The following is a 26714-nucleotide window of genomic DNA, read 5'->3' on the forward strand; positions in this document are numbered from 1 at the left end:
ATTATCCTAGACTCCTGCAATATGCAATGATTAGTGGCGTGTATTCATGGGTGCCAAGGGAAGCCCAAAAAAATGTACAAAAAAATATATAAAAACAATGTGTATTTCGTCTCTGTGTTAAATAATTTTTCTTCAATTCAAAGAGGCTAAATGTATCTCACCGGAGAAAGCATACGAGTGAGCAAAACAGCGCCCCTCTGTCTCTATGTCTTGCCCATCTATCTGATGTTGTCTGGTAAAAAAGACTATGACATTGTTGCCGCCCGTAGCATTGAATGCAAGGGAAGCCAGCGATCATTTGGCCTCCCTTGATCACATCACATCTAAAGCAAAACGCAATTGACATAAAAAATTTAAATTGTTGCATCTTGTTGTGTCATTGTTCTCTAGTGGCTATCTAGCTAAAATTGGCCCTCCTAAATTAACCATGGATGAAGATAGGGATTTGTACTTCTGGTTTTTCTTCATTTTCCATACTGGCCAATGATTATAAACGGCGATTCGGATTCTACCATAAATTCATATATTGTGACCCTGGCCTAACAGGATGGAAGTTCAATATGTAGCTAGACTTAGTAGGCTAATGTTAACTAGCTGGCTCATCGTTGCCCATGAAAGGAAGTGTTGAGGAAATTACCACCAGGGACACCGGAGGTCAATCTTAAATTAACCTGTTGGGTCTAGGGGGCAGCATTTGCACGTCTGGATAAAAAAAATGTACCCGATTTAATCTGGTTACTAATCCTACCCAGTAACTAGAATATGCATATACTTATTATATATGGATAGAAAACACTCTAAAGTTTCCAAAACTGTTTGAATGGTGTCTGTGAGTATAACAGAACTCATTTGGCAGGCAAAACCCTGAGACATTTTCTGACAGGAAGTGGATACCTGATGTGTTGTATTGACTTTAAACCTCTCCCATTGAAAAACACAGGGGTTTAGGAATATTTTGGCACTTCCTATTGCTTCCACTAGATGTCACCAGCCTTTACAAAGTGTTTTGAGTCTTCTGGAGGGAGATCTGACCGAACAAGAGCCATGGAACGGTGATGTCCCATTAGACACCTGGCGCGCTACTTCATGTTGGGTACCCTCGTTCCAATACGTTATAAAAGGCTATGCATTCGTCCACCTTGAATATTATTCATGTTCTGGTTAAAAAGGCCCTAATGATTTATGCTATACAACGTTTGACATGTTTGAACGAACGGAAATATATTTTTTCCCCTCGTTCATGACGAGAAGTCCGGCTGGCTTACATCATGTGCTAACGAGACGGAGATTTTTGGACATAAATGATGAGCTTTTTTGAACAAAACTACATTCGTTATGGACCTGTGATACCTGGAAGTGACATCTGATGAAGAGAATCAAAGGTAATGGATTATTTACATAGTATTTTCGATTTTAGATCTCCCCAACATGACGTCTAGTCTGTATCGCAACGCGTATTTTTCTGGGCACAGTGCTCAGATTATTGCAAAGTGTGATTTCCCAGTAAGGTTATTTTTAAATCTGGCAAGTTGATTGCGTTCAAAAGATGTAAATCTATAATTCTTTAAATGACAATATAATATTTTACCAATGTTTTCTAATTTTAATTATTTAATTTGTGACGCTGACTTGACTGCCGGTTATTGGAGGGAAACGATTTCCTCAACATCAATGCCATAGTAAAACGCTGTTTTTGTATATAAATATGAACTTGATAGAACTAAAAATGCATGCATTGTCTAACATAATGTCCTAGGAGTGTCATCTGATGGAGATTGTAAAAGGTTAGTGTATCATTTTAGCTGGTTTTATGGTTTTGGTGACCCTGTCTTTGACTTGACAAAACATTACACACAACTCTTGTAAATGTACTGTCCTAACATACTCTAAATTTATGCTTTCGCCGTAAAACCTTTTTGAAATCGTAAAACGTGGTTAGATTAAGGAGATGTTTATCTTTCAAATGGTGTAACATAGTTGTATTTTTGAAAAATTTGAATTTTGACATTTATTTGGATTCAAATTTGCCGCTCTTGAAATGCACCTGCTGTTGATGGAGTGCACCACAGGTGGCACGCTAGCGTCCCACCTAGCCCCAAGAGGTTAATAATTCTTTATTATCAGCAAGCTGGAGAGGTTCCAACAAACTTAATGCACCAAGCCGTACACGTCTGTCAGGAGCTCCGTCGGGGCAGTCCCGTTAATTCCCTTATATGCTGCTTACACAGACAAGTTATATTTGCATGATTTGCATTATTGATAATTAATTCATAATTAATGTTTGGTTCATGTATGTAACCGACCAATAGCTCACGAGGCTTCTGCTCTCCAAGCTGAGACATTGAAACTGAGATATCCCTTTCCATTCTCAAAGCAAGGTTCTGGGCAAACTGCCAAATTTCTTATACTGATGGTGAGGATTCCTCCCAAGTACAGTCAGTCACTTGCATGAACCCAGTCGAATTGGTTATTAGAAAAGCACAAACATAACATTTTCCTTCACAGAAGTTAGGCTAGCGAGCAAGCATTTTAGCCATGTAGCCTAGGACAACATAAATGAAAAACCTGTACTGTATGACAACATGAAAGAGAGGAGGATGGCATTAGCGTTTCTCTACAAGTAGGGTGAGTCAACATGTTTTTTCTACTTGCACGCACGCATACACAAATCAGAACCATGGACAGCCACATCATATTTAGCTTACGTTGATAGGTGTCACTGTATTAGACAAAGCATTGGTGATTTTATGATGTTGAAATGGTGCAGGAATAGTGAAGGCAGCTCCTATTTTCTTTGCGACTTGCGTTAACTCTCAGTGGTTCTGTAATGGCCGTCTTCAGAATGAGACCAAGGTGCAGCGGAGGATGTGTATTCATCTTTGAAATGTAATGTAAAAAGAGAACACTTTACAAAAATAAACAAAAGACGACAGCCAAACAGTCCTGTCAGGAATAAACTCTAAACAGAAAACAATCACCCACAAACCCCAAAGGAAAAACAGGCTGCCTATGTATGACTCCCAATCAGCAACAACGAACTACAGATGTTCCTGATTGGGAGCCACACACGGCCAACCAAAGAAACAAACCAACATAGAAAAATAAACATAGAATGCCCACCCATGTAACACCCTGGCCTAACCAAAATAGATAACAAAAAAAAAACCTCTCTATGGCCAGGGCGTTACAGGTTCTAAATCAATAGTTGTTTAGTAGTCCGAAAATGTGTGAAAAATGTACTTGCTTAACCATGATGTAAGTCATCTAACTGTTTGTTACATGCAATATGCTTTGTGGACTGCTCTTTGGTGTTGTGATGAAACAAAGGTGTGGTTGAATTTATTCTTCCACTGTGTCTTCTTATTGTCTGAGCCTTAGGTCTATATATCACATTGGCAACAGGTTAAAGAGCAAACAACAAAATTATCACAACACATAGGCTGTATTATGGAATCATATTCTGGGTAAGTGGGTTATGCTTGCTGTTGAGAACACAGGATAGAAAGGTTACTGGAAATCAGTATTATGAATATAATTCACCCAAATGAACAACCATTCTATGCTTTGAAACCCTTTGAGCCTCAACATTGCAATGGGGGGGGGGGTACACCCTTAGTACACCCTTAGTACATTAAATAATTGTTCAAGGCCAAGAGTGAGAATCAATATCACAGGCCTAACTTTGGGCCATAATTGACTTGTAACCGTAAGAAAAGTTAATCAGCATTGGAGTCAGATTAAAACAATTGGTACAGATCATCATGTCAAACTTGTTAGGTAACGGACATACATTGAAGGCCTCGTACGACAAGTATGCCCTCACACAAACATGCATCTGGAACACCGATGCCCAATTCCCTGCAGAGGTGTAAAGCCCATGGCAGAATCCAACATTATGCCTTCATATTCATGATATAAAGAAATCTATTAACCTTTGGAAGAAATACGAGGGAATTACCAAGAGGGGCCTGTTGTATTGTGCAAGATTAATACGACACTCATTAGAGACGATCCCAGAAATTACATCAAGTGGAACATTAGACATTTTGTTGTTTTTACAACCAGCATAGGGATTTCAATATAAACTGTAGGGAATTACTTTTTAAATTGTTTTGAAGGAATAAAAAAAAAAAACTTTACAATAAACTTTGAATTTCCCTCTCCAGAAAGATAAATCACATGTAACAATATGGCCTCCTAGCATTTTCATTCTGCAGTGTTTGGTACTCACAAGTTCACCTGGTTGGGTTGGTACAATTGTTAAGACAGAAAATAATAATTTCAACCTAACTGACTCTTGCTCCTTTACAATCCCACAAAAGCAATAGTTTGAAAAAGCATTCCAGTCAGACCAGCAGCAGACAATGACCTTTTCTCAATTACCTTTTCTCAAAGTCCACCATCCGCCGTCCTCTTCTTGCCTCCTTTTGAAAGAGGTAAAAGGTAATTGAGGAGTGGTGACGAGGAGAAGGATCATGGACGGAAATGTGCTTGTTTGAAATGACATGGTCCTCTACTCACGTGTCATCAGGACAATGATGTTTACAGAGGTGGATCACAAAATAAATGTGTAAAGTAACAAAAATAAATTAAGTTAGTTGTGCAATACATTTTATAGATAAAGCAATAAGTAGCATATTGTTTTTAAACATATTATATCAAAACTTCTGCAGTAGGATACGCTCGTGCATCTTTGCCAAATGGAGGCTATCAAGGAGGGGAGGACCATCTTCCATTTGCCTATTAACGAATTGACACAATCCGCGAGCACTTATCGGTTTCCGGGTCACGGAGGAGAGAGGACAGAGGAGAGAGGATGGACTTTTGCCCAAACGAGAACTACCAATGTGTGAAGAATCAAAATGGCTGCCCAACAACATGTGGCAGCAGCCATTGCCAAAGCCAGGCTTTTGACTAGCGGGGCATTTAAGCCCTGAACAACGCCTGACAGACAGTTGGTCTGCCAGGCTCCGTGCCGCCCCCAAGACCTGAGCCAATCACAGCAGGGCTGCTTAGCATGCTAACTCGGCTATCTAGTCTTGTGATCTAGCTAGGTAGTCTTGTGAGTTATCAATGCTGGTTGTTAGCCTGCATAATTTATATGTGTATAGAGTATATTTATAAGGGAGACTTCATGTTTTGTGGACAATATTTACATTTAAAGAGGGGTGAGCTCCACTCCTTACAGGCTGATCATATTCCCTTTCAGCCTCAGAGCTTGATGAGATTCAATAGCAAATTCAGAGACGGATAAATCAGGATGCTGCCTTGTAGGATGTTTCATTAACAAAGCTCCTTGCAGGCATATTAGCTGTTAAAGTGCCTTATAGGCTGATGCATATGATCCAGTGGGAGAGCTCTATTCCTGGCAGGCTGATCAGATTCATTAGCATTCTCAATGTCTGATTAGTTGGTCTTGTAGGCTGTCACAAGGGGAGTTATGGCTTGAAATTGTCAACCCTGTTACAGTCAACCCTGTCACTTTAATAGTTACGTTTATAGTCACTTTTCTTAATTTAACCTCTTAAGATGGGAAAACAGTTTTTTTGTGACAATGTTACAATTAGGTGAAATAAATTACACTACCCAGATTACACTATATTTGTAGAATCACATATCTTACTGAATTCCCTTATTATCTCTGTCTGTGTGTTGTGAATGTCAGAGCACAAAATAGAAAATGTCCCTTTTGATAATATCGACCAATGAGAATTGGCAGCTGGAGGCATTTACACATGCAGGCCAGGTACATCCTCTTCAATTTGGTCACACTGTCCATTGGATCCAAGGAACGAGCAGATGGTCACCGGGCTCCGGTTGCCATTATTAGCTTGGCTGGATATGAGTTATCATTTTTATGAGGCCAAATTACTCAGAGTATTAAAAAAAATAAAGTGTTGAACATGCAGAGGCGCCACACACCCCCTGATGCTTAAATGAGGGTGTCATTAGCTTAAGCTGCTGGGCTCTAAAGGCTTGATTTTAATGTTGGTTGCCGAGCAGTCAGCAATCAAACCGTTTTTTAAGGATAACATTTGCACCATAATAAACAAAAAGTTGAAAATATGTGAGGAACATTGAATGGAAAATGCGCATTAAACATTTGTAAAGATATTATACAGAGCTTTGAGTCACCATTTATCTTACCCATAAATGTTGTTAGGCAAAATCATGTCACGATCAAGCTAAATTCTACATTGACGAAGAGTGACAATAGTGTTTTTGGCTCTAAGTCTTATTTGACATTATCTGGACCAAAATATTTCAATTATAGTGAAATAGTAGGACCCAAAGTTGCATCTAAATATGTTGGAGTCAGTGTTTTGCAGCAGTTTGTAAGGTACTCAGAACTGATGGTGCATTACTGGTGCCTCAGCATCACCAAGTTAATAAAGTGGTGGTGATATCTTACCTTCGTCATTCTTTGCATTTTGGAAGGGTTTTGCATCAATGAAACCAACAACCTTCAACTGTTTTGTTCAAAGGAAGGTAAATCAACTTTATAGGGAGATGCTGTACAAGCAGTTATTAGATATTATCCATGAGTGCCTTTTTTTATGGGGTTTACATCTCTGAAAGAGCATCAAGTAATCTGAGCACACATCAGTCTTCTGTTGGTGCCTACTGTGACATCCATCTTACACAAGTTAGGTTTCAGCTTTTTCGTGTTGTCGTAAATCACGGAGATCGAGTCATACATTTTTTATATCAGGCCACCTATGCACTACAATGCAATCCTAGCTGCTCCTCTTCTGATGCCAGCCCGCATCCATTATGTCCTGTCCTCGCTTCCCATTCCTACTGCATGTTTAGTTGCACCTTTCCAACATAATTAATTCTCATTAGTGGCAACACCTTCATGTCACTTTCCCCCGGCTAATTGTCTCTCTTCGCCACCTGCACTCTCCTCCTAGTTGGCTCACTGCACTTTTTTACTTACTTTCTGCCCAACTTTTTTTCTTCTGACTTTTATTGACCTTTTATACGTACCGAGACCAATTTTCATGGTCGAACAGAGGCCTATTGTGGTTAAACAAGGATGTCTGCTAACAGTATACAACTTGTTATCTGTGCAGCGGCAGTGTTACCAAATACTGGCTGTTGACTGAATTCATTATATGTGATAAGCTCAATTCAATAGGTACAGTACAATGCAAAATGTTTAACCATATCTTTGCAACTCAGATGAGTTCGATAGAGATATGGCCCTGGGCGAGTTGAAGTGAGGGGGAATTTAAGTTTGAGTAGGTGTCAGTAAGAATCCAATGTAACACCATTACACCTTTGCGCTGTACAACCCCCTCCTTTGCCGTGATCCGCCAAAAACTCTAAAGCATGTTTTATTTGTTAGATTCACCCAGAAAAATACCTTTTCACCGTACAGTATATTTGTGTTTTCAATCAATAGTATTTTATTGAATCATAATTTATTTAATCATGGGCAGTATATAACCCTGTTATCAAATTACCATAATAACTTTATTGAAACAATGCTTTGAATGTCTTTTCATGAATTAATTATCCGGAAACAATCAAAATACACTCCTAATTTAACGATGTGCGCTGAGAGTTAGGAAGCATTTTCAGGGAGTGAGTGTTGTAATAAATAAATGAAACATAATACAAAACAAGAAACAATGACACCTGGGGAAGGAACCAAAGGGAGTGACATATATAGGGCAGGTAATCAAGGAGGTGATGGAGTCCAGGTGAGTGTCATAATGCGTATAACGATAGTGACAGGTGTGCGCCATAACGAGCAGCCTGGTGACCTAGAGGCCGGAGAGGGAGCACACGTGACAGTACCCCCCTCCCCGACACATGGCTCCAGCCACAGGACGCTGACCAAGATGATGATCCCGGGGATCAGGAGCAGACTGGTCACCTCTGCTAAGGCGCAGGAACCTGTCGATCCAGCTGAGGCGCGGGAGCATGGCGACCTAGAGCGCTGAAGAGAGAGCATACGTGACAGTACCCCCTCCCTGGGCGTGTTCGGCTCCAGCCGCAGGACGCCAACCACAGGGACGATCCCGGGGATCAGGAGCGGACCGGTCGCCTCCGCTGAGGCGCAGAAACCTGATGAACCGGCTGGGGCGTGAGAGCCTGATGAGCTGGCTGAGACCTCCCCGGTTGCCTAAGTCGAGGCACGGGAACCTGTTCACCCAGCTGAGGCACGGGAACCTGTTCACCCAGCTGAGGCACGGGAACCTATTCACCCAGCTGAGGCACGGGAGCCTGTCGAGCCCGCTGAGGCACGGGAGCCTGTCGAGCCCGCTGAGGCACGGGAGCCTGTCGAGCCCGCTGAGGCACGGGAGCCTGTCGAGCCCGCTGAGGCACGGGAGCCTGTCGAGCCCGCTGAGGCACGGGAGCCTGTCGAGCCCGCTGAGGCACGGGAGCCTGTTCACCCAGCTGAGGCATGGGAACCTGTTCACCCAGCTGAGGCACGGGAACCTGTTCACCCAGCTGAGGCACGGGAACCTGTTCACCCAGCTGAGGCACGGGAACCTGTTCACCCAGCTGAGGCATGGGAGCCTGTCGAGCCAGCTGAGGCACGGGAGCCTGACGAGCCAGCTGAGGCACGGGAGCCTGACGAGCCAGCTGAGGCACGGGAGCCTGTCGAGCCCGCTGAGGTATGGAAACCCGTTGAACCCGCCAAGGCGTGGGAATTCGACAAACCGGCTGAGGCCTCCCAGGTAGTTCCGGTTCTGACACCCGGACCCGACATCAACTCCAAAACAAAAAAAAACACTCCCTGATGCTTCCCTTTGGTGAGGCGTTATTCTGTAACAATGTGCGCTGAGAGTCAGGAAGCAAGTTCAGGGAGTGAGTGTTTTTAATAAATAAACAGAACATACTACAAAATAAGAAACACGAACAACGCACAGACATGAAACAGAAATAATAACACCTGGGGAAGGAACCAAAAGGGAGTGACATATAAAGGGCAGGTAATCAAGGAGGTGATGGAGTCCAGCTGAGTGTCATAACGCGCGTAACAATGGTGACAGGTGTGCGCCATAACGAGCAGCCTGGTGACCTAGAGGCCGGAGAGGGAGCACACGTGACACCTAAACCCTGCACATGACATTGACACATCCACAGCAAACATAGTGACCAAAGGCCAAAACTGCAATATTAGACAGTTATGACATTGACACATACTGTATCCACAGCAAATTTAACTTATTGACCAAAGGACCAAAAAACTATATTAGAAGGTTATATGATAATGACACATACCCTCAGCAAATGTATTGACCAAAGGCCCAAAGATAAAACATTTTTACCTTATACAGTTACACTTCGGTCCTGTGTTCACTTATAGACCGAGAGACAGGATGGAGGGAGGATGTTGACTTACCAGAGGAATGATTACAGGCACATTTAATTCAGTCCCCTATCATGCCGTGTAATGATAACAATTAGTACATGTAGTTAGAATCAGGAAGTCAAGACAATGGGATCATTAATCATGATTGCAATTAACTCCCTCCGCAGTAATGAATCTATTGATCTTCTAACCGTTCCTGTGCATTATTTCACTTCTGTTTCCTTTACTGTACATTTATTGGTATGATGTTACTGTATGTGTTCGATGAGGGAAATTACAAATTACACTTCTGTTGCTAATTACAAAAATGTTCTATTATATTCTATGCATTTTGCTAACCAGCAAGTAAAAAATTTGGTCACGCATTATGTACATTAGGCCTAGCTGTGTGTGAGAATGCAGAGAGATTTTTTTTATTTCAAAAGTCAGGTGTGCTAATAAGAATCTGGATGCACACTGTCTATCTCACACCATCCTCATTTACTCTTAGCTGTCACATGCATCAACAGCATGTATTCAATTAAATTCAGATGTTCTGAGAATGTTTCATATGTGAAGCAATTTACAGCAAACTTCTATTCCTCTAATATTTTATATAGCCAAGTATTAGTTTGACAAATGAGTAGCTAAACATAGACATACATATTATCCAATTAAATGTGTCATGTCATCCACAGATAACCTTATGCTTTATTAGCAACACGTAATTGTGATATGATACAACAAGGAGCACAATCATATTGATACTGGATGAAATAGACACTCAATCAAACATAAGAGAACTGACAAGTATTCCCCCATGGGATATGTGAATTACCCATTTTACCCATCACTGGTGGTGCAGCTGTCATTTCAAAACAATGCAACAGAGGAACTTTTGTATGCTAGATACTGTATGTTACAGTATCTGGTTCTCCAATCAGTATCGGAATGTCCTCATTTAGCATACATTTGTCTTTGTTGAGTGTCTCACTGCACATAGTGTAGATTCTCTGACACACCCAAAACTTGTAGACTGCCAACAATTCTAAATAATGTAAGTAAAATTGACATTTTTGTTGTGGATACAATCAGTTATTTTCCATTGGTTGCCTAACTAGAAAGACTACATAGTCTACTTCAACAAATAAGAACTATTTCTAAAGCCAAGGACTTTATGAAAAAGAGAGTATGTCAAGAGAATAAGTGTTTGAATGTCAAAAAAGCTTGCCATCCTAAAATGAAAAAAATAAAAACAATAGGAAAAATTACACTATGGAAAAGACAAATCTTCAACTAAAGAAAACATTTGAACTGTCACATCATAGCTCTCTGTTGGCGCCTTTAACAGTCTCTGACACTGTAAAATGAACACTGGGACACCTGACTGTTTTTGTTGGAAATAGTCCAAGGTGGCATGTCATCCAAATATAAGAATATAATATCCCAGTACAGTGGCTATTTTAGCATGTAAATCTTGGTGGTGCAAACTCCCAAAAAGTTTTAGATGCTTGCCAGCAAAGACACAACCCAACAGTAAACAATACATTAACTGCACTATAACGGTGACAAAAGGTGCCCACAAATTGTTAGGACCTACATAAAGTGTCCCAACAGCAGTCCCTACACCTTACCACTGTTACACCTGGCTATCAGCAGAGCCTTGTCTGGCAGCCAAACAGTTCATTCAGCCTCAGTTACTGCCTTTTTAAAAACCATAGGTGATATGGCTGACTTGCTTCAATAAATATGGTTTCTACTGACTCCTTGTGGATTTGATTAACTCGATGAGAACCACATTCTCCTTCAATAATAACCAATGCTTATGATTTTTGACTATTGAACCATATTCAACTATTGAACCATATTACATTTATGTTCAGTAAATTCATAATATTTGTTATATCATTAACACTGCAAACAAACGAGCTGCGACGAGGTAGGCCTATTCGTTCAGAGAGATAGAGAGACTACCATTTGAAGTATTTTATTAGGCCTATGTGGTCTAAAAAGGAAGGAAAATACAATCACAAGGATCTGCTTTTATAGACAATATACTGATGCACAGACCCACGCAATATCAACTGAAATTACTCTACGTGGGTCTATTAGCATACTGAACCTTTTGTTGAATTTATTTTTTAAATGGGAAGAGACTGTGACTGGCAAACATGGTTACAGAGCCAACAACATTATATAGTATCCCCTCCTTGTGGAGAAAAGCACATGAGATAATTATAATACACAGTATGCAAAACAATGACATGCATCATTATAACATTGGTTAAATTGATGAATAAGATACTAATAAGATACACCTATATAAGCAATATAACAATTGAGATGTACAAACTATGGCATTAGGGAACAATTAGCGGATAAGAGGCAAGTCATCATTTCGATTAAGACATTGAGTGAGCTAAGACGGATGAAGTCGATATTCCTATTTGTTCAGCACTTTTGAAATGGACAGCGAGTGATGGGCCGTTCTTGCAGTGTTCTCCCTGTACACCGTAGGATAAATAACGGGGGCATATAAGCAGACAATGAAAGCTCTTACAATATTTGATGATGACATTTCTCTAAAACAGGCTTTAGGCTACATGTGCAAGTCAGAACAGTAAGCTAAATTCTGAGGGTCGAGACATGGGCTTCTAACAGCTTACTACATAACATACACTTAGTACGACTTGCTGTGTAATGTTTATGTCCAATTGCCAATGAGGACAGAAACATTTTATTTCGAATTTATCTTCATATGACAAGGATTGAAAAGGATTTGCCAGTAGATTGTCGACGTGATTCATGATGATGACTGCTTGTCTAGCTAGCTAGCTTGGTAGCTAAGATTTTGAAAGTATGATGTTGACAGGAACAGTCCAATCAAAGCTAAGGTAGATATAATGTGATTTTTATCTGTAGCCAATGACCTTCAGCCTTTTTGGACGGGCACTTCTACTGTAAATCTACTGTAAATCTATGGCAGCATGGGGGCTTGAACTGTACATTCTGCAGTAATGTAGTGTCCCCATGAGTGACAGAACACAGATCCAATCATGGTGCAAATAGAGATGATCACCAACGCCTACGCTCTGGCTGCCCCTCCACCACAAAAGCACCGAGCTAGACTGAAACACCTGTATTTTGGAACTGCTTTACTCAAGAAAGTGACCGTGTTTGTTTGCGGCTTTATTAACACAAGGAAAAAACATTGTTCACAAATTAATATGTGACACAAATGCGGTCTCAAAACAGGTGGGGCACCAGCCTTGAATGAGGCGTCACCACTGCCTTTAGAAACTCACTTTGTATAATAAATACCACATGCGAATACACGTAGTTAGGCATTACTGGCATGGGCGCATTGAACTGATGTGTTGCCTTTGCAAATTATTTCAAACAAGTATCAGCTGATGTTGCTCAATAATATGTATAGAAATGGATGTGGAAGTCAATTATCTGGGAAGGATTTCAAGCCACGTCGGACAAGTAAGTGACTGAGCCAACGGTTAAATTTAATTTATTTGCCTTTTATGAATCAACATTTTTTTTTATCACCGCTCTCATTTGGAAATCGTGTTAAAAAAAATAAATCCTGAATATCCCGCAAATTTTGAATAGCATTTAGACTAGATCTAATACACTAAAGTTGGTCAAACCATTGCTGTTAAAGATAATGAAATTACACATGTATTTTCCCTTGTATTTTCCAATCCGACTAACCACTGCACCATGTTTTGCCTTATTTTACAGGTTCTTTGATCTATTTTGCTAACCCCTTTTTACGAAGCATTAAGACACGTTTTGACCCAGTGGCTGTTAACATCCATTTTTTGAATTGATTATGCTTAGTCATGCTATGAGCTACAGCCAGAGTTTATGATATAGAATGAGAAAATAAATCAGATGCATCTATTCCAAAATTGGACCCATCTCTGTATTCCATTTTAAAATCAGTTTAACCAGGGTGTACACTATTTGATAACCATGTATGGATTCAATAATTCATAGAAATGCTCTATATTTTAGCCTAGCTGAACCACTACAGTGTATATGTGCTTCAGTGTAGAACATATGAGGTGAATAGAGGCAGATGCATACATTCATTCATGAGCAATGGTGAGTTCAATCAGCAGCATGAGTATGTCATTTTCACTGGTACGTTTATAGACCTGGAGATGCTGTTGTGATTTATACATTCCCTGAAGAAAAGCCATTTCAATCCTGTCAAAGCAAATGAGGTGTAGCAGATTTTCGCCAAGCCACTTGTTCTGCTCGAAATAGCAAGAGGTTTCAAGACAAACTAAATATTGTATTTTTCATCCCCATCTTCCAATATGGTTGTCATAGTAGAACCTTAAATCAAATCCAATAGAATTATGACTTTAATTCTCTGCTAGCTGCTATATTGTCATGAGTCATTGGCTGGATGGAAAATTCCAGATAGAAATAGAAAAATTGTGATAATGTTTTTGTGCGTGATTAAAATTAATTAAAAGCTGTATGACTTTGTGTGCTTGACTTGTTCAACATAAGAGGTTTCTTTCTGACAACAGTGCTGGCTGCATTTACAGAGCCTTGACGAAGCGCAAGAGCCCTCACAGTGTCATTGTGAGAGTGCTAAAGCATTGGGAGTCGATGAAGAGTCTTCCTGGGAGTGTGATGAATTGCTAGATACTTAATGTTTGTTGGACAACTCCAATTGGTGCGTGTGTGTGTGCAGTCGTTTTCAAAGGCTTTTGAAATATAGTACAACAGAGCTACCAATGAAAGTAATTAGCCATTTCCATCTGTCATATCACCCTTTCAGAGGTGAGAAAACATCATCTTTTCACAAGAAATGAATACATTAAATGAAAAGGGTGTCTTGGACAAGCTACATAACAAAAGTATAAACAAACCCGAGCCGGCCTCGCTTTTAACCTCTTTTATCAGAATCTACCACACACCCAAACCTCTTATCTCAAAATAAAGGACAATTAATAGCACTAAAGACTATCGGAGGAAATTAAGCCATTGAACTTCAATATCATTATTATACATTTGCCTTCACTTTGGTCTTGGGGGGACGAAAAAGAGTGCATATGCCTTTTCATCAACATATTGACTGGGAGTAGTGCATAATTATGACACACTGCGAATCTTATCCGAGACCGCATTGTATTGCACCCTTTAATGAATCCACACTTGTACATGCAAACTGTTCCCTCTAAATTGAAGAGACGACACTGTAACTGTGACAACCTAACAACAACGCAGCCCATAGGAGAGTCATTTGGCAATAGCAATATGCGCATATAGCATAACGTACAAATATTGACTTTGTTTTTGCTCTCTCCTCTAGTCTACCTCCTCGACTGTAGAATCCATTGTCCCTCACTTGCCATTGGAAATAATGAGAGCAATAAAAGGCAGGTTGTTTACAGCGACACCTCCGACTCCTATATTACATTTACAGCACTCACACGGAGGTGAGACGTGACCTTCCTCTGAGGTCGAAGGAACTGTGTCCATCACTGTTTAATTAGCCCGGAGGTGTCTGTTTAGTCCGCGATAGCGACGGCACACCAAAATGATCACCCGAAATCTACAGTCAAGCCCATCTGGTTATTTTTAATATCTGTTTTATGTTTTAAAATAAACATGAATGGGGTATAATTGGGAGGGAAAGCGAGTGTTGTATGGACAAGGGCAGTGCCGTTAAGTGAGTTGCTAGCCAGAAGAAGAAGCCAAGTGATTCTGTTAATTTACCCACAAGATAAATCATAACATCCTCAACATATTCTCTCTCTTTGAGGGATGTTATACACAGAGTGGTGGAAGGATTTGTCTGGACGTAAATTACATTGCCTGTTTGCAGGGCAGGCTATGGACTACCAACAAGTATGTGCTGTCCTATCATGCACTTTTTGTGCTTTCTGTGAGCAGATTCTTAATTTATAAACAAAGCGTTTATTTAATGATTTTTTTTGTCTGTGTTACTTTACACTCTAACGATTTCATATTGATTCCTTCTTGCAGAAGTCATTCTCTAATGTAAATGATTTTACCTTGCATGGATACATACATTTTCTCTCTGTCAACAAGAGGGGTGTGAACAGTTTGGGGTTGCATGGGTTGCGAGGTGGGGGTTTGTTACTACGCCGATAAATTACATTATCCATCTGGGCAATTTGCCACCTATTAAATTTGTGTGACCGGACCTTCTCAAAAAGTACTTGAGTATCTCTACTGTAGCCTATGATGTCCGTTTCAGAACCAGTTTCGTGAAGGCGGAAAAATAACAGGAACAACTCAAGGTCCTTTTTTTGCAGCAGCCAGCCAGGATGATGTACTTTTAAGTGGCCACCCCTGCCCTGTGTGTCAGTGTGAAGGATTGCCAAAGCCTCCCCACAAGTGTGATCTCTCTACATCAACAGCCGTGTGACAGAGCTTTTACTTCTCCCCTGGATGGTGTTCCTATCTTGCAGATGTTCAAGAAGAAAGAACAAAAAGGGAAATATTTCAGTACTCAACTTTTTGGACACCGTGGCGCAGGGAAGATATAAAATAATAAATGATAAGCGTCTCATTTTGGAAGGATAACGCGATAAATAACATGGTAATTTGCTGACATGTGAAATGCTTTGGGAAGGTGCCCTCCGATAGATTAATATCTGAATAAGCACTGATAGCAGTTTAATTAATCGTTTGGATGGGCTGGTGTTTGTGGCCTGTTGGATGTAAGAGCTCGCATTGGAGGAGAATCTATGGCTGCGAGGGTGCATGGGTCAATGGTGTTGTTCTCAGTAGAGTGTGTTGCACTCATTTGTCTGCCTAGGGGGTGGCACATTTGTCCTGCAAATAATAGAATGCTTCCAGACCGTGTCGGTACATCTGATAAAATTAGCTCAGGAGCAAGGGCGAGCAATTCCACCTTCATAAACCTCAGTAGCGTACTGTCTTACAGATGCACTTTTAACTTTTCCCCAACTCTCCCACCCTCTCTCAATCCCACAGCCCGGTCTCTGGTGAAATAGAGCATGTCAGTGCCTCTCGCAGGCGTTTTGTCAAAAGGGGAAAAACAACTGGGCTTTCTACTTTACTATACACTTTAATCTTTACTGCACACTAAGGCTTCGCAAAGAGCAAGTCAATGTGTTTCATTTGAAAGAACTACTTTACCAGAGCTACACAATATTGCATTTAAAGAATAGCAAAAATAAAATGTACAGTACTTTCCCTGATATTTGAAACTCTATCCATGTTGCCTAGAATTCTTCCTAAGTTCTAGGCTGTGTATTTTCCACACATTACAAACTGGAGAGTCAGAAAGCAAAGCCTTGCCTTATTTACGCAGGAAACTTATGTTCCAGTGAAGCTTTGCTCTCTAGAGGTCCAAACGTACACACATTATGTACAGATTGCAATTTGAAGATAGTGCCCTTTTCTTCCATTGCCATACAGCACTTGGGAAATGAATGTGCGAATGAGTGTTCATTTAGATCCATCACTGAAGAGCCTTATCTTACTTCCCACGCTCTGTGACAGACTGGGAGGCACAAGGGGTAAGGAGAAGTGCAAAATGACATTTATTATCCCTTGCAAATGACTTCAAACTGTACTCGTCTGAAGTTGTAAAGGTCATTCTTTCTAAAGGCAGGGAGGCCTCCAAGGTTTCTTGAAGAGTGATGCATATCAAAATCCTTCAAGATACCATCGGCGATGGGGTAAAGATAACCATGCTGTCAATAGTCTGCTCGGTTTCACTGTCGTCAGCAGTCTGTATCTCCAGGCTTTGTCATTTTTTTCTCAGCTTTAAAGCGGCACGGAAAATGTATATTAATGCCGAACAATTATATGAAAGCCATGTTAAGGATCAAATCTACTTAGATTCCAAAACAATAAGTGGCTCTTATCTGAAGTAGGCTAGATTTACAGTAAACAACCATGAAGTGCAGTAAATATGACATTTAAGGAATGAGTCAACCTTATCTTCATCTACATGACCTGATGCATATTACTGGGGCACCATGCTTTTCCTGGCAGTTGTTACTGTTCATGTACAGACTCACACTCAGTAAATATCAGTCCCTCTATGATTTTGGGGGGATTTTTGGTGACATTTGCAGGCAAAAATAGTTGATTTTGCTGAGGCAATTCAATCATTTTGTATGGCATTATGCAATGATTTTGTCAAATGTGTTGAAGAAATGCACGGACGAGGGAAGAATCACCATATTATGCTGTAATTGTGCGGTAGTTGGTTGAAAATGCTAGCCTCTTTTTGTTCTGCAGTGATGGGTCAGTGTTACCTGATCATTTTGTGATGATTTGACTGTTTTATGGGAAATTGTGGGTGACTGGTCAAATTTCAAGTCTGTGCATAATATGCGGAGAATTATTGATTTTGCTAAAGAATTTGTTTCATAAACATATCATATGATGAAAAACACATTATACTGTGACATTTTCTGTATTTTAAAAGTTATAGATCTTGAAAACTTGATTGCTGACATGCAAAACATTTTGGGACTGTATCAACAGTTGACTAATGAAACAAATACCAAATATCGTTTTTAAGTGGAATCTTCATTTAAGGTTCATGCTCTCTATCTCAAAAAGCATGTAAACACCCAGGCTATGTTTACCCGACAACATATGTGTCACGGCCCCATCATTCTCCAGGAGGAAATGGGATTTGTGAGCGTGTCAGATCAATTGAAGGTAGGTAGGTTCTTATTATTTGAATATAGGCTACACTCCTGGTGTGGTATATTCTGTATTTCCTTGTTGTGTATTTTTTTCTCTCCCATTTTTATTTGAGATGGGAAACACAGGGCCAGATGGGGCCCCGGGTCCAAATCCACAGAATGATTTCACATCCCTTTTTTCTCTTCGAGCTATAACGGAGATAACAGTACAAATGCATCCAGCTACGGTTTGGCTAGTCCATTTACAGCCAACCTATTGGTTTGTTTCAAACTCATTTCCACACAGGATAGATGCGGAGGGCATACCAGATGCTTCAATTCCAGATGTATAAAAAGCGAACACATTGGACTCAAATTATGCTTCTATCAGCTTTGACTAGTCTGTCTTACAGCTATCGATTTAGAGGGCCAGTATGAATAAGCTGTGAAGGCACCTCTGGAGCTTTATAGGATTCATGATAAACATCATCAATCTCTTTGTACAGCATTCAAAAGGTGGTAGATGTTCCCTAGCCTTGAATCAATTCAGATTCGATGTCCGAAATACCATGTATAATGGTATTCATTGCATTTAGGGACTAATGTGCAGACTTAAGTGTCCTTTGTAGACCTTTCTCATCTGATTTGATTTAGTGTAAATACCAACTATTAACATAATCAAATTAGTCTTTTAGCCGATCGAAATATTTAAATGATTGTAATGTCATTTGTCAAAAATAGACGCTAACTCATATATGCTCTGCATCATGCCTAGCCAACAACTCAACTCCACGATTTACGATGCAGTTGAGTGGCGACTAGTGTGGGCGGACTGGAGCTCTGATGTCACATCAAATAAATGTCATGTGTAACTGCGTGCTGATATCCATAGTTTTGGATTAAAACTTCAAGTTAGTAGGTTGCATCCCTAGCCCAGGTAATCTTCACAGACATCCTGGGTAGATAAAAAAAAAAAAAAACTGTAGTTTGTGCGTTTGTCAATAGCCAACCCATGCAATGGACTGTTGGAGTAGTTCGTTTTTGATGAAATATTGGCTACAGCAGGTGCAAGCTAAATATAAGGGTTTGGGTTGTGATGGTATCTAAGGGAAAAATCTAATGTATAGGTTTGCTTAAAGTCAATCTGCAGTTGCTAAATAATTTTTTTTTAACTTAAATTAATTATATGTACCCATTGATTCTTGAAGAATATAACTTATAAATGCCTCATAACCTTAGTTCAACTGTCGTACCCCATCGGCACCCAAAATATAAGCTTGTTTTACTTCAATGTTTGTAAAAAACGTAAATGTAAACAAAAAAATGCCAAAAAATGGTTAAAACTATAATGTTGATACTGTATCATGAATGGTCAGTCCTTTCATCCATGGCTGTGTCTATGAATTTGAGAATGTTTACATTTCTGTTGCCCCGTCCCACAGTTTTTTACTGAAAGAGTGGCGGTGTGTCACTTTGTTATTGTTTCAAATGCGGATTGTCCCTTTAAGGTGACCTTATGTAGTCTGCACAAACAAGCCAATGTCATGTCCAGAGATGTATCTCAAATATCCGTTAATAATTAATACCGTCAGATGTTGGGATCATAAATAGCGCAAACAATAGTGAACAAACAGTCCATTTGGCCAGATGTGATGGGAGCACTGATACTATACTGTAACGATCGTCGTGCAGGAAGGAAGAAGTGGACCAAGGCGCAGCTGGGAGCGAACACATGTTATTTATTACAGATTGAAATAACACGGTCAAAACAGAGAATACACGTATCGCTACTGCTCCAACAAAAAGAGACAACAACCCACAAACATCGCGGGGGGGAAAAGGAACTTAAATATGATTCCCCAATCAGAGGCAACTAGCGACAGCCGTCTCTGATTGGGAATCGACAGCACCCAACATAGAAATACGCCCCAAAGCAAGGCTATACCAAAAACATAGAAAATAAACTATAGAAATGCCACACCCTGACCAAAATAGAAGAGTTCACCTGGTCAGGGCGTGACAGTACCCCCCCTCCAACGGTGCGTACTCCCGGCGCACCAACCTAAAGTCTATTAGGGGGGGACCCGGGTGGGCGCCTCACCTCGGTGGAGGCTCTGGCCCCGGGCGTGTTTCTCCCCTGCCTCCACCCTAGCCCTACCCCTCTGGCCCGGACTGGACCACGGTGGAGCGGCATGCTCAGGCTCCGGAGCGGAGCCGCCGACCGGAACAGGACTGGTCACCGGTGGACCGGACACAGGCCGTGCCGGACTGTGGACACGCGCCGTGGGCCTGGTGCGGGGAACAGGGACGGGCCGGCCAGGACCGGGGACACGCACCACCAACCTGGTGCGGGGAGCAGGGACGGGCCGGACTGGACTGGGGACGCGCACCACTAACCTGGTGCGGGGAGCAGGGATGGGCCGGACAGGACTGGGGGCACACACCACTGGCTTGGTGCGGGGAGCAGGGACGGGCCGGACTGGACTGGGGACGCGCACCACTAACCTGGTGCGGGGAGCAGGGATGGGCCGGACAGGACTGGGGACACGCACCACTGGCTTGGTGCGGGGAGCAGGGATGGGCCGGACAGGACTGGGGACACGCACCACTAACCTGGTGCGGGGAGCAGGGACGGGCCGGACAGGACTGGGGACACGCACCACTAACCTGGTGCGGGGAGCAGGGACGGGCCGGACTGGACTGGGGGCACACACCACTGGCTTGGTGCGGGGAGCAGGGATGGGCCGGACAGGACTGGGGACACGCACCACTAACCTGGTGCGGGGAGCAGGGACGGGCCGGACTGGACTGGGGACGCGCACCACTAACCTGGTGCGGGGAGCAGGGATGGGCCGGACAGGACTGGGGACACGCACCACTAACCTGGTGCAGGGAGCAGGGACGGGCCGGACTGGACTGTGACCGCACACCGGCGACACAGTGCGCATAAGCGGCGCCGGATATCCTGGACCGAGGAGGCGCACTGGAGGTCTGGAGTGCACAGCTGACATCACCCGTTCTGGCTCAACACCCACCTTAGCCTGGCAAGTGTGGAGCGCTGGCACAGAACGCACTGGGCTGTGCAGCCGTACCGGAGACACAGTGCGCGTCCTCGGCGCAGGATACATCGGACCGAGAAGGGGCACCGGAGGCCAGGAGCGCTGAGCCGGCACAACACGTCCTCGCTGAACACTCCCCCTAGCCCGGCAAATGTGGGGCGCTGGCACAGAGCGCACTGGGCTGTGCAGGCGCACTGGCGATACCGTGCGCACCTCTGCTACCCAAGGCTCTTCCTCCACGCTGTGTCTTCCGGGCCTCCTCGACCGCCGCCTGCGACTCCTTCCACCGGCTGGCCTCACCTCCTCGACCTGGGAATCCTTCCGCCAGGGTCCTTTCCCCGACATGATCTCCTCCCAGGTCCAGAACTCCTTTCCCTCGCGAGCCCATCTCTCGCTCTCCTTTTCCTCCCGCTGCTTGGTCCTGGTTTGGTGGGTTGTTCTGTAACGATCGTCATGCAGGAAGGAAGAAGTGGACCAAGGCGCAGCTGGGAGCGAACACATGTTATTTATTACAGATTGAAATAACACGGTCAAAACAGAGAATACACGTATCGCTACTGCTCCAACGAAAGAGACAACAACCCACAAACAGCGTGGGGGGGAAAGGAACTTAAATATGATTCCCCAATCAGAGGCAACTAGCGACAGCTGTCTCTGATTGGGAATCGACAGCACCCAACATAGAAATACGCCCCAAAGCAAGGCTATACCAAAAACATAGAAAATAAACTATAGAAATGCCACACCCTGACCAAAATAGAAGAGTTCACCTGGTCAGGGCGTGACATATACAGTCTGGCAAATGTTTTCAGATCAGGGATTTTTTGTGGATTGTGGTTAACAATGACTAATGTTTGACCATATATGCCAAATCATTATCACACATTATGTTATGATATGTGGTGAGCAAGCTATGCAAATATTGTTGTCAACACAGCCAAAGTTCAGCTGTGGTCCTTGGATTAGATTTATCAACAGAATACATTATTATTGTTATTATGGAAACACTTTCATTGAAGTGAAGTTTAGTCTAATGTGGCCTTATAAATACATTAGTTGGCAACTGGCAGAAGGTTCATTGGCATCTTAAAACATACTGTAGAATTAATTATTTTATTAGTCTTTGTAGTAGTAGCCTAAGATGCAAAACGTCCTATTCCTTCCTTGATGTGCTAGTTCTACCCCTCATGTAATAAAACATAGCTTTAGAAATATTGACATTAGTACGTGATTGTTTTGATCTCATGTCATCTCAGTAATCCACTTCAATGTATAAGACATATTACAGAAACATTTTCCAGACCCCTTCGACTTTAAATAATTTCAGATATAGCAAGTGGTAGTGGTTCTCTTGTATTACAAAACATAGTACTACAGAATTATAGTGTTTTTAGGTTAAAGGTACGTGATGATTGGACTGAACTAAATCTGCAATTGAAGAGTTTCTTTCCAAACCGCTATATAAGCATTTGCAGAAATGTTGGTAAATTAGCTTTAATTTTTAATTTAAAGAACTTATGAAAGGGATGTGTGTGATCATGGCATGTGCTTCTTTAATGACAGACATGTATTTGTTTGAAATCTATCACTTGATGGTTTAATTTCAGAGAGACAAATTATAGTTTTTTTGCAAAACACTACATATCCACTTCACTATCAGAGAAATAAGTAGTACTGCTATGTTTTGCACAGGCAAATGTAAAAAAAAAATAACTAAATTTTTAATAAAGAACTATTCAAATGATACGTTTGTGACATTGATACAGTTATCAATACAATTATGAGATCTGTATGTAAAACATTTACATTTTAGTTATTTAGCAGATGCTTTTATCCAAAAGTATCCTTTGAAGATAGTTAGGTGAGACAACCACATATAACAGTCAAATATACTGTATACAAACATTACATTCCAGCTAAACAGTGGATATTAGAGAATTTTGCCCCCCCTCAAAATATTTTAATACACACTTAAAATCTACGAATCTCAGAAAAGTAGTATTTTACACACACATGAAGGTACCCATAAGCAATAATTTCTGGTGAAAAAACATGTGAAAGATTGGTGGATATAGCGTTTTGGAAAGAAACTCTTCAATTACTTTGAACTGCACATTACAATTTTTGTATTACCTGGTAAGATTCAAATATATACTAAATAATGTTGTATTAGGAAGTTAAGACTTAAGACTTTCACTAGAAAGAATTGCCCAAAGTTGCATGTACTATACTGCCCCACCAAGCAAAAAGGCAGTAATTGCTCATAGTGTGGAACTGAGAAAAATTGCTTTTATTTATCTTGGTTTCACAGTAACTTTATGCAGTTACTGCTAACATGACCCTCATTTTCTCCAAAACACAATACAGTAGAGGCAGGATACTTGTCCACATGATTAAGCATGTATTTAATGTCGCAAAAATTACATTAACTCATTTTAGACCAAATGAGTAATTACTGCCTTTTTGGTATGCTAATTGATAGTTTTAGAAAATGTTATGCATATCCATAAAATCATACAGAACACTTACATCTCATACTGTGAGGGAAAGAAAACCAAATGAGTAGATTGTTCATTACATGACTTGTGCATGCTTTAAAGCTTTGTATTCATTTCCCATGCTGTTTTTATAATAACCTACGTGTGCGATCATCTTTTACACATTTACATAATAATCATAAATATTTGATTATTAATAAAACACTTTGTAAAGTGCACAAGCCAGGCTCTTGACATGCGAGTCTCATGTGCAGAGCCTAATTTGTGCCCCTTATCTTCCGGGGACAGTAACTCTAAGTGGCAAGCCACATTTCTCCTGCTGTTTAGGGAGACTTTAAACTTAGTTGAATGTGGTATGAGAGCGAAACCCCAAATCAGGGAAATACATTGTCACACATGCCCATTTATATTCCACATCAACGAGCAGTACCCAAGAAGGTCGAATTAAACATACGTTGGCGCGTTTAGCCACTTGGATTTTTATGTTTTAGTTCCAGATTTCAATCTTTAACAGATTGCATTTGCATAGAGCTTATTCGCTGTATCTCACACTGTTCAATGGTGACTCACCTCACCCACTGCTGCTGTCATTTGCCCCCAGAATGGCTAGCTGGCTGGCTGCTACACAGCAGCTGTTTCAGTGGAGAGTTGGTGTTATTGTGTTAATTTTTTAAGCTGGCGAATTATATGGAAAGACATGCTAGTTAGAGGGGAAGGTTTGGGAATTCAGCTATAATCGATCTGGGATAAGACTCCTACTCGGGACTACAGAGTCAGGACTGGTTTAATACCTCATCCTAAGGATGACACCATTACATTAGTGGGGAGATCCACAGGGTGTGTGCAGCTGCTATGGAAACACCATCATGCAAGTGACGTCACTTCCCCTGAGTCTTTAGTAGGCATAGTAGTGTTTTTCTCTAACTCCAAGTTCAACGGTGTGGTGATTAGTTGAGTAGTTGAATCTGCACGATAACAGAAAAGTGCACCCCTTGTGGTTCCCCAGGAATGGATAGGTAGACACTGATGGTGTTCCAGGTTGTCTTTTTGGTGGTCATGTTGTACAGATTATCAGTGTGGAACGTCTCATTCGCCACATTAAATTGCTATGGACATCTTCTGAGATGTGCAGCACGACTGAACATAGGCGATCTGGAACACCACTACTGCATTACAGAGTTGTGTTTCCATCCCTGCCTGAGGGGATTTGTGTCTCCTTCAAGCACAGGGAAGATTGCCCTAGTTGCTCATCAACACTAGATCCATTAATAACCAGATTTTACAGAGTGGTCTCCCATCCAAGTACCAACCTGGTCCTACCAACATGGTCCTACCTAGATCGGTCATACGCAACTGTAAATCTCAAGTTATACTTCATGCTTGTAAAAAAATAAAAATCTGAAATTATACTACTTCAACCTGCTCTGAATTTCAGTATAAACATTATGCGCTGCCATTTGAAATATGAACTCCACGGCTATTGAATCGGTGCTTCGGTGACTGATGCTCGATGGTAGAGTCTGACACTTTAATTTTATGCTTCCGTTTATGACCACACCTTGCAGTGCTGTTCAAATGCAGTTGTCATTGCTCGGTGTCACTAATTTATGAGGATGCCTCAATGGTTAAGCCTCTTGGAACCGTTTGTAAATTAAAAACTTGCATGAGTAAGTGGGTCATGAGGACATTGGCTTCAGTAGAAGGGCATTTTTTCAACTTAACAAGAAATTGTTCAGCAGCAGAAAGTCTTAAACTGAAAGATGAACCCCCCCATAATCACCGAATCACCTCATCTTTTAGTAGTCAATTGGTGTCAGTAGTGGGATGAAATGTGTTCAAATGTGGGTTTATTTTTGGAGCCTCGACAGGTAACGCTTCACGGAATATTCCTGGAGTGTCTTTTTAGACAAGTGGAAACTTTCAAATCATCATATATCCTTTTTTTAATCTCAAAACTCTCGAAAGAGAATAAGTGGTTGAATTGGTTCTGCTAATGCAATTATATGGCGAATTACATTTTGTTAATACTAGACTCAGATTGAAATGGTTCTGGATTGTATTGCTGTTCGGGAGCACCATTTAGTCCATTTGACCCACAGTGAGAGTAAAACAGAGCAGACAAAATAAATGTGGCTCTCATGTATTAACTTGAGATCTTATCAAGGATGTCAATGTCAAAATGGAGTGTATGTAAGAATAATTCTCAATGGTTATTTAAAAACGGTAAAGTTGTGGTAACTGAAGTAGCTACATTTTGAGGATATTGAAATGTTCTCATTAGGTATACTACCTGGCCATAAGTATGTGGACACACCTTCAAATTAGTGGATTTGTCTATTTCAGCCACACCCATTGCTGACAGGTGTATAACATTGAGCACACAGCCTTGCGATCTTCATAGACTTACATTAGCAGTAGAATGGCCCGTAGTGAATTTCAACGTGGCACCGTCATAGGATGCCACCTTTCCAACAAGTCAGTTCATCACATTTCTGCCCTGCTAGATCTGCCCGTTCAACTGTAAGTGCCATTATTGTGAAGTGGAAACATCTAGGAGCAACAACGGCTCAGCTGCGAAGTGGTAGGCCACACAAGCTCACAAAATGGGACCGGTGAGTGCTGAAGCACGTACTGTGTAAAAATCGTCTGTCCTCTGTTGCAACACTCACTGCCTCTGAAAGCAACGTCAGCACAAGAACTATTCGTCAGGAGCTTCATGAAATGGCTTTCCATGGCCAAGTGCCACACACAAGCCTAAGATCACCATGCACAATGCCAAGCGTCGGCTGGAGGGGTGTAAAGCTCGCCGCTATTGGACTCTGGAGCAGTGGAAACGCCTTCTCTGGTGTGATGAATCATGCTTCACCATCTGGCAGTCCGACGGACTAATCTGGGTTTGACGGATGCCAGTAGAACATTACCTGCCCAAATGCATAGTGCCAACTGTAAAGTTTGGTGGGGGAGAAATAATGGTCTGGGGCTGTTTTTCATTGTTCGGGCTAGCCCCCTTAGATCCAGTGAAGGAAAATCTTAACGCTACAGCATACAATGACATTCTAGACGATTCTGTGCTTCCAACTTTGTGGCAACAGTTTGGGGAAGGCCCTTTCCTGTTTCAGCCCTCGTGCACAAAGCGAAGTCCATACAGAAATGGTTTGGCGAGATCGGTGTGGAA

The 26714-nt window shown here is 41.5% G+C and overlaps 1 protein-coding gene across 2 annotated transcripts in view; it reads left to right on the top strand.

Moving 5' to 3' along the window:
- Positions 1-26714, top strand: part of LOC106603663 (opioid-binding protein/cell adhesion molecule) — a 379546-nt gene that overhangs the window by 193247 nt on the left and 159585 nt on the right. The window lies entirely within an intron of this gene.

Source organism: Salmo salar, chromosome ssa04 (assembly GCF_905237065.1).
Source record: "Salmo salar chromosome ssa04, Ssal_v3.1, whole genome shotgun sequence".
Taxonomy (NCBI): Eukaryota; Metazoa; Chordata; class Actinopteri; order Salmoniformes; family Salmonidae; genus Salmo; species Salmo salar.